Source organism: Scyliorhinus torazame, chromosome 14 (genome assembly GCF_047496885.1).
Source record: "Scyliorhinus torazame isolate Kashiwa2021f chromosome 14, sScyTor2.1, whole genome shotgun sequence".
Lineage (NCBI taxonomy): Eukaryota > Metazoa > Chordata > Chondrichthyes > Carcharhiniformes > Scyliorhinidae > Scyliorhinus > Scyliorhinus torazame.
The window spans coordinates 223,661,796-223,671,812 of record NC_092720.1 but is presented as its reverse complement, the minus strand read 5'-3'; the positions used below and the strand labels follow the sequence as shown (position 1 = coordinate 223,671,812).

The 10,017-nt window shown below is 51.0% G+C and overlaps 1 protein-coding gene across 1 annotated transcript in view; it reads left to right on the top strand.

Moving 5' to 3' along the window:
* Positions 1 to 2,230: 2,230 nt before the first annotated feature.
* Positions 2,231 to 10,017, top strand: part of LOC140390578 (uncharacterized) — an 11,760-nt gene continuing 3,973 nt past the window's right edge. The window contains exons 1-3 of the mRNA XM_072475775.1: positions 2,231 to 2,528; positions 6,098 to 6,289; positions 7,769 to 7,881. The gene's annotated coding sequence lies outside the window, so the exon portion shown is untranslated. The remainder of the gene's footprint in view (positions 2,529 to 6,097; positions 6,290 to 7,768; positions 7,882 to 10,017) is intronic.

The following is a 10,017-nucleotide window of genomic DNA, read 5'->3' as shown; positions in this document are numbered from 1 at the left end:
ACCACACCTCAGGTGAGGGCCGAGGTCGAGAATAGTCAATATCGGAATGAAACTTGCCCGCCCAATGGCACCGTCTCTTACCAAGCTAGCTCAGTGGGCGCATGCCCTGCCCACCGTGTCACAGACACTGGAAAGTGGCTAATGTAACACCGCTGTTTAAGAAGGGAAGGAGGCAAAAAGACGGGAAAATATAGCCTGACTTCGGTCATTGGTAAGATTTTAGAGTCTGTTATTAACGATGAGATTGCGATGTACTTGGAAGTGCATGGTAAAATAGGACTGAGTCAGCACGGCTTCGTCAAGGGGAGGTCGTGTCTGACAAATCTGTTAGAGTTCTTTGAGGAGGTAACAAGGAAGTGAGACAAAGGAGAACCAGTGGACGTGATTTATTTAGATTTCCAGAAGGCCTTTGACAAGATGCCACATAGGAGACTGTTAAATAAGTTAAGAGCCCATGGTGTTCAGGGTAAGATCCTGGCATGGATCGAGGATTGGCAGACTGGCAGAAGGCAGAGAGTGGGGATAAAGGGGTCTTTTTCAGGATGGCAGCCGGTGACTAGTGGTGTGTCTCGGGTCGGTGCTGGGACCACAACTTTTCACAATATACATTAATGATCTGGAAGAAGGAACTGAAGGCTCTGTTGCTAAGTTTGCAGATGATACAAAGATCTGTAGAGGGGCAGGTAGTATTGAGGAAGCAAGGGGGCTGCAGAAGGATTTGGACAAGCTAGGAGAGTGGGCAATGAAGTGGCAGATGGAATACAATGTGGAAAAGTGTGAGGTTATGCACTTTGGAAGGAGGAATCTCGGCATAGACTATTTTCTAAATGAGGAGGTGCTTCGGAAATCAGAAGCACAAAGGGACTTGGGAGTCCTTGTTCACGATTCTCTTAAGGTTAACCTGCAGGTTCAGTCAGCAGTTAGGAAGGCAAATGCAATGTTAGCATTCATGTCGAGAGGGCTAGAATACAAGACCAGGGATGTACTTCTGAGGCTGCACAAGGCTCTGGTCAGACCCCATTTGGAGTATTGTGAGCAGTTTTGGGCCCCGTATCTAAGGAAGGATGTGCTGGCCTTGGAAAGGGTCCAGAGGCAGGGTCACAAGAATGATCCCTGGAATGAAGAGCTTGTCGTATGAGGAACGGTTGAGGACTCTGGGTCTGTGCTCGTTGGAGTTTAGAAGGATGAGAGAGGATCTTATTGAAACTTACAGGATACTGCGAGGCCTGGATAGAGTGGACGTGGAGAGGATGTTTCCACTTGTGGGAGAAACTAGAAGCAGAGGACACCATCTCAGACTAAAGGGACGATCCTTTGAAACAGAGATGAGGAGGAATTTCTTCAGCCAGAGGGTGGTGAATCTGTGGAATTCTTTGCCGCAGAAGGCTGTGGAGGCCAAATCACTGAGTGTCTTTAAGACAGAGATAGAGAGGTTCTTGATTAATGAGGGGATCAGGGGTTATGGGGAGAAGGCAGGGGAATGGGGATGAGAAAATATCAGCCATGATTGAATGGCGGAGCGGACTCGATGGGCCGAGTGGCCTAATTCTGCTCCTATGTCTTATGGCCTCATGAATATAATCCTAACCGATTTTAGTCTCCTCGAGTGACAGTCCCGCCATCCCAGGAATCAGCCGGGTAAACCCTCGCTGCTCTCCCTCCATAGCAAGAACATCCTTCCTCCGATAAGGACACCAGAACTGCCCACAATACTCCAAGTGTGGCCTCACCAAGGCCCGATACAATTGCAGTGAAACATCTCTATTCCAGTGCAGCACGATGGCACAGTGGTTAGCCCTGCTGCCTCACGGCGCCGAGGTCCCAGGTTCGAATCCCGGCTCTGGGTCCCTGTCCGTGTGGAGTTTGCACATTCTCCCCGTGTCTGCGTGGGTTTCACTCCCACAACCCAAAGATGTGCAGGGTAGGTGGATTGGCCGCGCTAAATTGCCCCTTAATTGGAAAAAAATGAATGGAGTACTCTAAATTTTTTTTTTAAACATCTCTATTCCTATACTCAAATCCTCACGTTATGAAGGCTAATATGCCATTTGCCCTCTTTACCGCCTGCTGTACATGCGCGCTTACTTTTAGCGGCTGATGAACGAGGACACCAAGGTCTTGCTGAGTATCCGCCTCTCAATTTACACCCATTCGAATAATAATCTGCCGCCTTATATTTGCTGCCGAAGTGGATAACCTCGCATTTATTCAGGCACTCGGTGGACACCCAGTGAGGGCCTGTCCGGGTGCTCACTGTGCTGAGTGTTCACTGGTTGGCCTGCATCTGCCTGACTAACCGCGCGCTGCTGCCTCTCCTCTCTCCACCTGTACAGGCCCTCACCGACTCCGTACTCAGCCATGGCCTCAGCAATGGCTCCGACAGGTCCGCGCTCCTCTGCCTGCGGCTGAAAGCCAAGGAGGAGCTTCTGTCCCGGACCCTCTCCGAGCGGGATCGGCAGTCTGCCGACCATGCCAAAGTCATCGAAGAGCTTCTGAAGAGCATTCAGGAGAAAGATCAGATGATCAAGGTACGGTACAGTTACGGTAATGGGGCCAAGCAGTACGGAGACCCATCGCTCCATTTCTCACAGGCTGACTAACTTCTCGCAGTCCCTGTTTTTAAAACGGTAATCCTTGAATACAGCATGGGGGTATCGCTGGCTAGGACTCCATTTGTTGCCCAACCCTAATTGCCCCTTGAGAGGGTGGTGGTGAGCTGCCTTCTTGAACTCTAAAAATGAAACTAAAAACAAGAGACGCAGGGCAGGGCTGAAAATAAAACTAAAAAAATGGACCCTCCCCTCCCCTGATTCCCATCACAGCCGGCCTAGCTATTAACCCCTTAATCACAAGTTTGTCAGACCGCCTAGTTTGGATACCTTAACCTAAGTAACATTGCTGCAACAGACACATAAAACAGTATAAAAATCTGTCCTGGTCCACCCACGTCGACGCTACCACCAAGAAAGCACAACAGCGCCTATACTTCCTCAGGAAACTAAGGAAATTCGGCATGTCCACATTGACCGTCACCAATTTTTACAGATGCACCATAGAAAGCATCCTATCGGGCTGCATCACAGCCTGGTATGGCAACTGCTCGGCCCAGGACCGCAAGAAACTTCAGAGAGTCGTGAACACCGCCCAGTCCATCACACAAACCTGCCTCCCATCCATTGACTCCATCTACACCTCCCGCTGCCTGGGGAAAGCGGGCAGTATAATCAAAGATCCCTCCCACCCGGCTTACTCACTCTTCCAACTTCTTCCATCGGGCAGGAGATACAGAAGTCTGAGAACACGCACGAACAGACTCAAAAACAGCTTCTTCCCCACTGTCACCAGACTCCTAAACGACCCTCTTGTGGACTGACCTCATTAACACTACACCCTGTATGCTTCATCCGATGCCGGTGCTTATGTAGTTACATTGTATATGTTGTGTTGCCCTATTATGTATTTTCTTTTTATTTTCTTTTATTTTCATGTACTTAATGATCTGTTGAGCTGCTCGCAGAAAAATACTTTTCACTGTACCTCGGTACACGTGACAATAAACAAATCCAATCCAATATATATTAGAACTTTAGCAGGTCAGTTCATAAACTTCAAGGGCAGCACGGTGGCGCAGTGGTTAGCACTGCTGCCTGACGGCGCCGAGGTCCCAGGTTCGATCCCGGCTCTGGGTCACTGTCCGTGTGGGGTTTGCACATTCTCCCCGTGTCTGCGTGGGTCTCGCCCCCACAACCCAAAGATGTGCAGGGTAGGTGGATTGGCCGCGCTAAATTGCCCCTCAATTGGAAAAAATGAATTTGGGTACTCTAAATTTTGTTTTTTGAACAAATTTATAAACTTCAACTAAATCAAAAATCAATCTTCTCTTCTAAAGTTTGTATTCCGAGAATTCTTAAATTCTCCCCCTGGGATATTTCCCTCATGTCTTCCATTCTGCGGGTAACACGTCTTTGAACTGAGCTGTACATGTCTCTGAAAGAGTGGATTCCAAACCCTGGGTGTACACTCCAGATGTGAGCGTGCCAGCTGTTTCTGGAGTTTAAGATATACACCAACGTCCCCTCAAAGGAGGCATTCGGCGCTTGCAAAACATGTTCGGCCTGCCTTACTACCCAAGCAACATGATTGGGGATCTTCAAATGACTTGGAACATTCTCGGCCCAAATCCTTTTCAACCGTTGTTTTCCTGAACTTCCAAATAAACTTGATCGACGTAGTTCAGAACTGTACTCTTCCCAAGCGACGGCGTTTCCGACGACGTCAACACTTAGCGTTGGGATCACAGAATCCCGCCCCGCGGACGGGATTCTCCGGCTCCCCGACAGCGGGAGGCGGCATGCTGATCCCTGCCGGTGGGATTCCCTGCCCCTGCCGATGGGGAATTCTCACAGCAGCCGCGAGCTGCCGTGGGGGTGGGACGGGTGTGTGCTGTCCGCGGGAACAGAGACTCCCAGCGACCGGCTGGAGAATTACGGCCCAGAGGTGGTGGATTTTGATGACTACTTACTAACGTGCACAAGATCCGGCCATGAACGCTTTGATCCCCCGATTAATGTTTGCATTTCATCTTCTTTGCAGATAACGTGTTCGATGACCACATTGTAAATTGTTAAAAAAGTTTATTTTGCTTGTTCGAAACCCAGGGAATATCGTGGCTCCCTTTGCTGAGCAGGTTCTTGAATCGCAAACGTTGTCCACATTGAACAGGACGTCATTGGCCCCTGACCCTGGATCCATGCCCCAGGATCTAGCCAACTCAGTGTAGTGGTATTGTCGCTGGGCCCATAATCCAGAGGCCCAGACTAATTTTCTGAGTTCAAACCCCAGCACAGGTCCTGGTGGAATTTAAATTTGTTTAATAAAATCAGGAATGATAACATTGGCCGGTGATCGATTGTTGTGATCTATCTGCTTCCGGGAAGGAGATTTGCCGCGGCACGGTGGTCGGCACTGCTCCCAGCTCCAGAGACCTGGGTCCTATTCCTACTTCGGGTGACTTGGGCAGAGCCTGCACGTCCTCCCCGTGGCTGCGTGGGTTTCCCCCGGGCGCTCCGGTTTCCTCCCACAGTCCCAAGATGTGCAGGTTAGGTGGATTGGCCACGATGAATGCAAGGGGTTCTGGGAATAGCGTGGGGGAGTAGGCCCAGGCAGGGTGCTCTTTCGGAGGGTCGGTGCGGATGCGATGTGCAGGATGGCTTCATGCACGGCAGGGACTCTGGGGATTCTTACCCAGTTTGGCCGACATGAGTCCGGATCCCGAACAATGTGGTTGCTTCTTTAAAATGCCCTCCTGGTATGATTTTCCAGTGATGCCTACACCCCACGGGCAAGACAGCAAAACCAAAATGGTCTACAATTGATTCATAAGCAACAAAAAAATCCCAACGGTGGATTTCATCACCTGTAACTATTCCACACGGGTTTACACATCTGTAATAATCATCGGCAAAGGTTGTCTATCCTTCGAACAGTTGAGTCACAAGAGTAAAACTCCACACAGAGTAGCCGCTCCCTCAGCAGCTCATCAAGGTCATTCCCCTTGAGGCTACGCTGTGTGTATTAACAGGGTCGAAGCGGGGGAAAAGGCTTTGGATTTTTATTCAGTCATGGGGTGTGGGCGACGCTGGACGGGCCCAGCATTTGTTGCTCATCCCTAATTGTCCTTGAATTGAGCGCCTCCGAGTCGAACACATTGCTCTGTGGGACCTGCAGTCACATGGAGGCCGGGCCAGGTAAGGGCGGCAGATTTCCTTCCCGAAAGGACATCAGTGAACCAGGTAAGGTTTTACGTCAACCGGTGATCTGTATCTGGAGACGAGCTTGATTTTCCAGCTCTATTGATTCAATTTAAATTCCACCAACTCCCGTGGCGAGATTCGAACCAGGGTCCCCAGAGCACGAGCCTAGGCCCCTGGTTTACTAGCCCAGTGGCATGACCACTACGCCACCGTTCCTCCTCCGAGACTGCATTGACGCGATGAGCTGAATGGCCTCTTTCTGTTTCCGCGACGCCGTTGCTGGTTTGATTTGGGGATCAGTTAACGCCACCGCCTCCCGTAACAATCTGTCGATGATTTTCCAGGGAATGTCCGCCAGTTACCTGGAAACGCTCGCGCTTCAAGGTCGGGAAGCTGGGGACCTCAAGCAGCAGCTCTCTGCCAGGGACAAGGAGTTGGAGGAATTGGCCAAGTTGGATACGACAGAGTCCCAGGATCGCTTCATCGAACTGGCTGCCCTGAGGACCCTCCTCGACGACAAGGATCAGCTGATTCTGGTGAACAACCTCCCAACATTTATTACCTGTCACATTCTCTCTGCCAACCAGTTTTCCATCCACCTCAATACATTTCCCCCAATCCCATGCGCTTTAATTGTGCACAAATAATCTCTTCTGCGGGACTTTGTCAAACGCCTTCTGAAAGTCTAAATACCCCACATCGACTGGCTCCCCCTTGTCGACTGCACTGGTTAACTCTTCAAAGAATTCCAACAGATTTGTCAAGCGTGATTTTCCCTTCATAAATCCATGCTGACTCTGACTGATCCTGCCACTGCTTTCTAAATGTTCCGCTATGAAGTCCTCACAGGTCGGCGCAACATCGAGGGCCGAAGGGCCTGTACTGTGCTGTAATGCTCTATGTTCTATAATGGATTCGAGCATTTTCCCCACTACCGATGTTAGGCTTACTGGTCTATAATTCCCTGCGTTCTCAGGCAGCACCTTCCAAACCCGCGACCGTCTAGAAGGACAAGAGCAGCAGATACCTACGATCCTTTCCAACAATGGGAACCCGTTCTCCTGATAGACTCGGTCCAGCCCCCTCGGCCTGTCCTATCACCTTCAATGGTTTATACACATTAACACCCAGGTCTCCTTTTCATTTTCATTTATGGGATGTGGAAGTCGCTGGCCAGGCCAGCATTTATTGCCCATCCCTAATTGCCCCTTGACAAGGTGGTGCTGAGCTGCCTTCTTGAAGCCGCTGCGGTCCCGGAGGTGTAGGTACACCCACCGTGCTGTAAGGGAGGGAGCTCCAGGATTTGGCAACACTGAAGGAACAGCCGATATATTTCCCAGTCAGGATGGGGAGTGACTTGGAGGGGAACCTCCAGGTGGGGGTGATCAGGAGGTGAGTTACTCTCCGCAGGATTCCCAGCCTCTGACCTGCTCCCGTAGCCACAGTATTTATACAGCTGGTTTAGTTCGGTATCTGGTCAATGGCTCCTTATAAATGTCTAGACCACCGTCTTGGGGGTTCCTGAATCTCTGACTGGTGGGATGGGGTGTGTGGGGAGGGGGTTTGCTGATGTTGGCAATACGCTCCTGTGGATAGGTTTTTGATCGACCCAAGGGTATCGAGGGTGACGGAGATGGGCAGAGAAAGTCGAGCGAAACCGGAGTCTGATCTGACTGAGACTGGCCGACTGCGGCTCCTAATTGTCCAGTTAGTGAGGTGGAGCCGATTGAATGGGAGAGATTTGGATGGGAAAGATTCAGACAATGACTTGACTCTTTGGACCATCGACCCCCCCCCCCCCCCCCCCGACAATCAAACCCGGGTCCCTGGCACTGTGATGCAGCAGTGCTAATCACTGTGCCACCCTGATGCACACTGCTCATCCATCTCCCTCTTTTACACAAATTGGTGGCTTGTTGGTATTGACTGAAGTTGCTCTTGTGTGTGTCACTTAGCCTTGGCGTTTTAGAGAATGGATCTTTTTTTTAAATTTCTCTCTCTCTCTCTCCCACAAGAACTTACTGGAAGATGGAAAAGAGAGGGATTGTGTCCTCTCCTGTCTTCAGGAGCAGTTGCGTGACTGTGCGTTGCTGAAGGTTAGCATGAAGCAGACGCTATGAGGTTAAAGGTGAGCTGAGATGGTTTGCTCAGTTAACACTGCCCCCTCTCTGCCCCCTGCACCGAGGGTCAGAGAGCTCCACCTTGTGAAAGAAAAAGGAGTCTCAATAAGGTGACCTCTGGCTTTGTATGAGCGGGTAAGACCCCGCGAGTAATAAAAGGGGATGCGGGAACGGAGCCGTGGGGAGGGCGGGCTGGCGCTGCCGAACTTTAGTAATTATTGTTGGGCGGCGAATAAAGCCATGATTAGGTGGTGGGATTAATGTGGGAGCGAGTAGAGGCGGCATCATGTAAGGGCACCGGGTTTGGGGGCATTGGTAACGGTGCCGTTCCCGACAACACACCATGGTGGCGGGTCTGGGGGCAATGGAGGAAACGTGGGAGTGGAGGGAGTATCGGTCTGGTCTGCAATCTGCAATAATCCCCGGTTTGCCCCGGGGAGGCTGGATGGAGGGTTCCGGAGATGGCGGAGAGCGGGGAGCGAGAGGATGGGAGATCTGTATATGGAGGGGAGCATTCCCAGCCTGAGGGTGTTGGAGGAGAAATTTGAATTGACGGGAGGGAATTCTGCAGGCGCGGGACTTCCTATGCAGGCAGGTCTCAACCTTCCCGCTCCTACCGCCGAGGGGGATTCAGGACAGGGTAGTTTCCAGAGTGTGGGTGAGGGAAGGGAGGGTTTCTGACATTTACAAGGAACTCATGGGGTCAGAGGACACGCAGACTGAGGAGCTGAACCCCAAGTGGGAAGAGGAGTCGGGAGGAGAGATAGAGGATGGTCTCTGGGCGGATGCGTTGAGTAGAGTCAACCCGTCCACAACATGTGCCAGGCTCAGCCTGATACAGTTCAAGGTCGTTCACCGGGCTCACTGACAGTGGCCCGGATGAGCAGGTTCTTTGGGGTAGAAACAGGTGTGCGGGGGGGTGGGGGGGCCAGCGAGTCCACATGTTCTGGACATGTCCAAAACTTAGGGGATTTTGGCAGGGGTTTGCGGATGTCATGTCCACTGTGTTAAAAACAAGGGTGGCGCTGAGTCCGGAGGTGGCGATTTTCGGGGTGTCGGAAGACCCGGGAATCCAGGAGGAGAAAGAGGCAGACGTTCTGGCCTTTTCTTCCCTGGTAGCCCGGAGATGGATACTATTAGCTTGGAGGGACTCAAAGCCCCCGAGTCGGAGACCCGGCTATCGGACACGGCTAGCTTTCTCGGTCTGGAGAAAATCAAGTTCGCCTTGAGAGGGTCACTGTTAGGGTTCGCCCGGAGGTGGCAACCGTTTGTCGACTTCTTTGCAGGAAATTAATCGTCAGCAGAAGGGGGGCGGGTGGGGGGGGTGGTTAGCTTAGCTTAGAGTAGGGGGTTAATAAAGGTGGGACCTGTGAAGGAGGAAGGCGGATTTTGCACTCTGTTTAGATTTGTATGTACATTGTTTCTTCTGTTGTGATAAAACCATTAATACCTCAATAAAATGTTTATATTAAAAAAAAAGGAGTACTTTAGGCCCATCGAGTTTCGGCCATCAAGCACCTATCCTACTCTCATCTCCAACACTTTACCCAAAGCCTGAACCAGGTTAACTTCTTCAAGAAAAGCTGACTTGTTGTTTCCTGATTAGAGTTTCTCTGTGGCATAATAATGACAGTATCCTCGCCAATCCCTCCACAGTCGGCATCGTCGAATATTCCCTGTCCACCTCCACTATCTCACCCCTAGGCAGTCATGTTCCTCCCTCCTTTCCCTATCCGCATGGGCCGTAAACAAAATAATATCCCCCCGGGACCACTGCCTTCAGTGCTTCCCAAATAATGCCCGCCGATACCTCCCCATTCTGATTCAACTCCACAAACTTCTTAATCGCCGCCCGCACCTTATCACAAAAACCTCCATCCGCCAACAACCCCGAGTCAAACCTCCACCCCGGCCTCTGCTCTCGCCCCGAATCTCCAGCCAGTGGGTGCGTGGTCCGAGATAACTATTGTCACGGGAATGTCACTTTAAGAAATGTTTGTCTGCTCCAGTGGCTGCAGTGGTGTCAGAGCGTGGGTGGAGATGAGCTCTGGCTCTGCTTTTTAGTTTCGCTTGGAGGAAAGGCTTGGGTGTGTCTTTGTTTTTTTTTTGGTTTTGTTTCAGTGTTGGAGCTGAAGCCAGCCAGA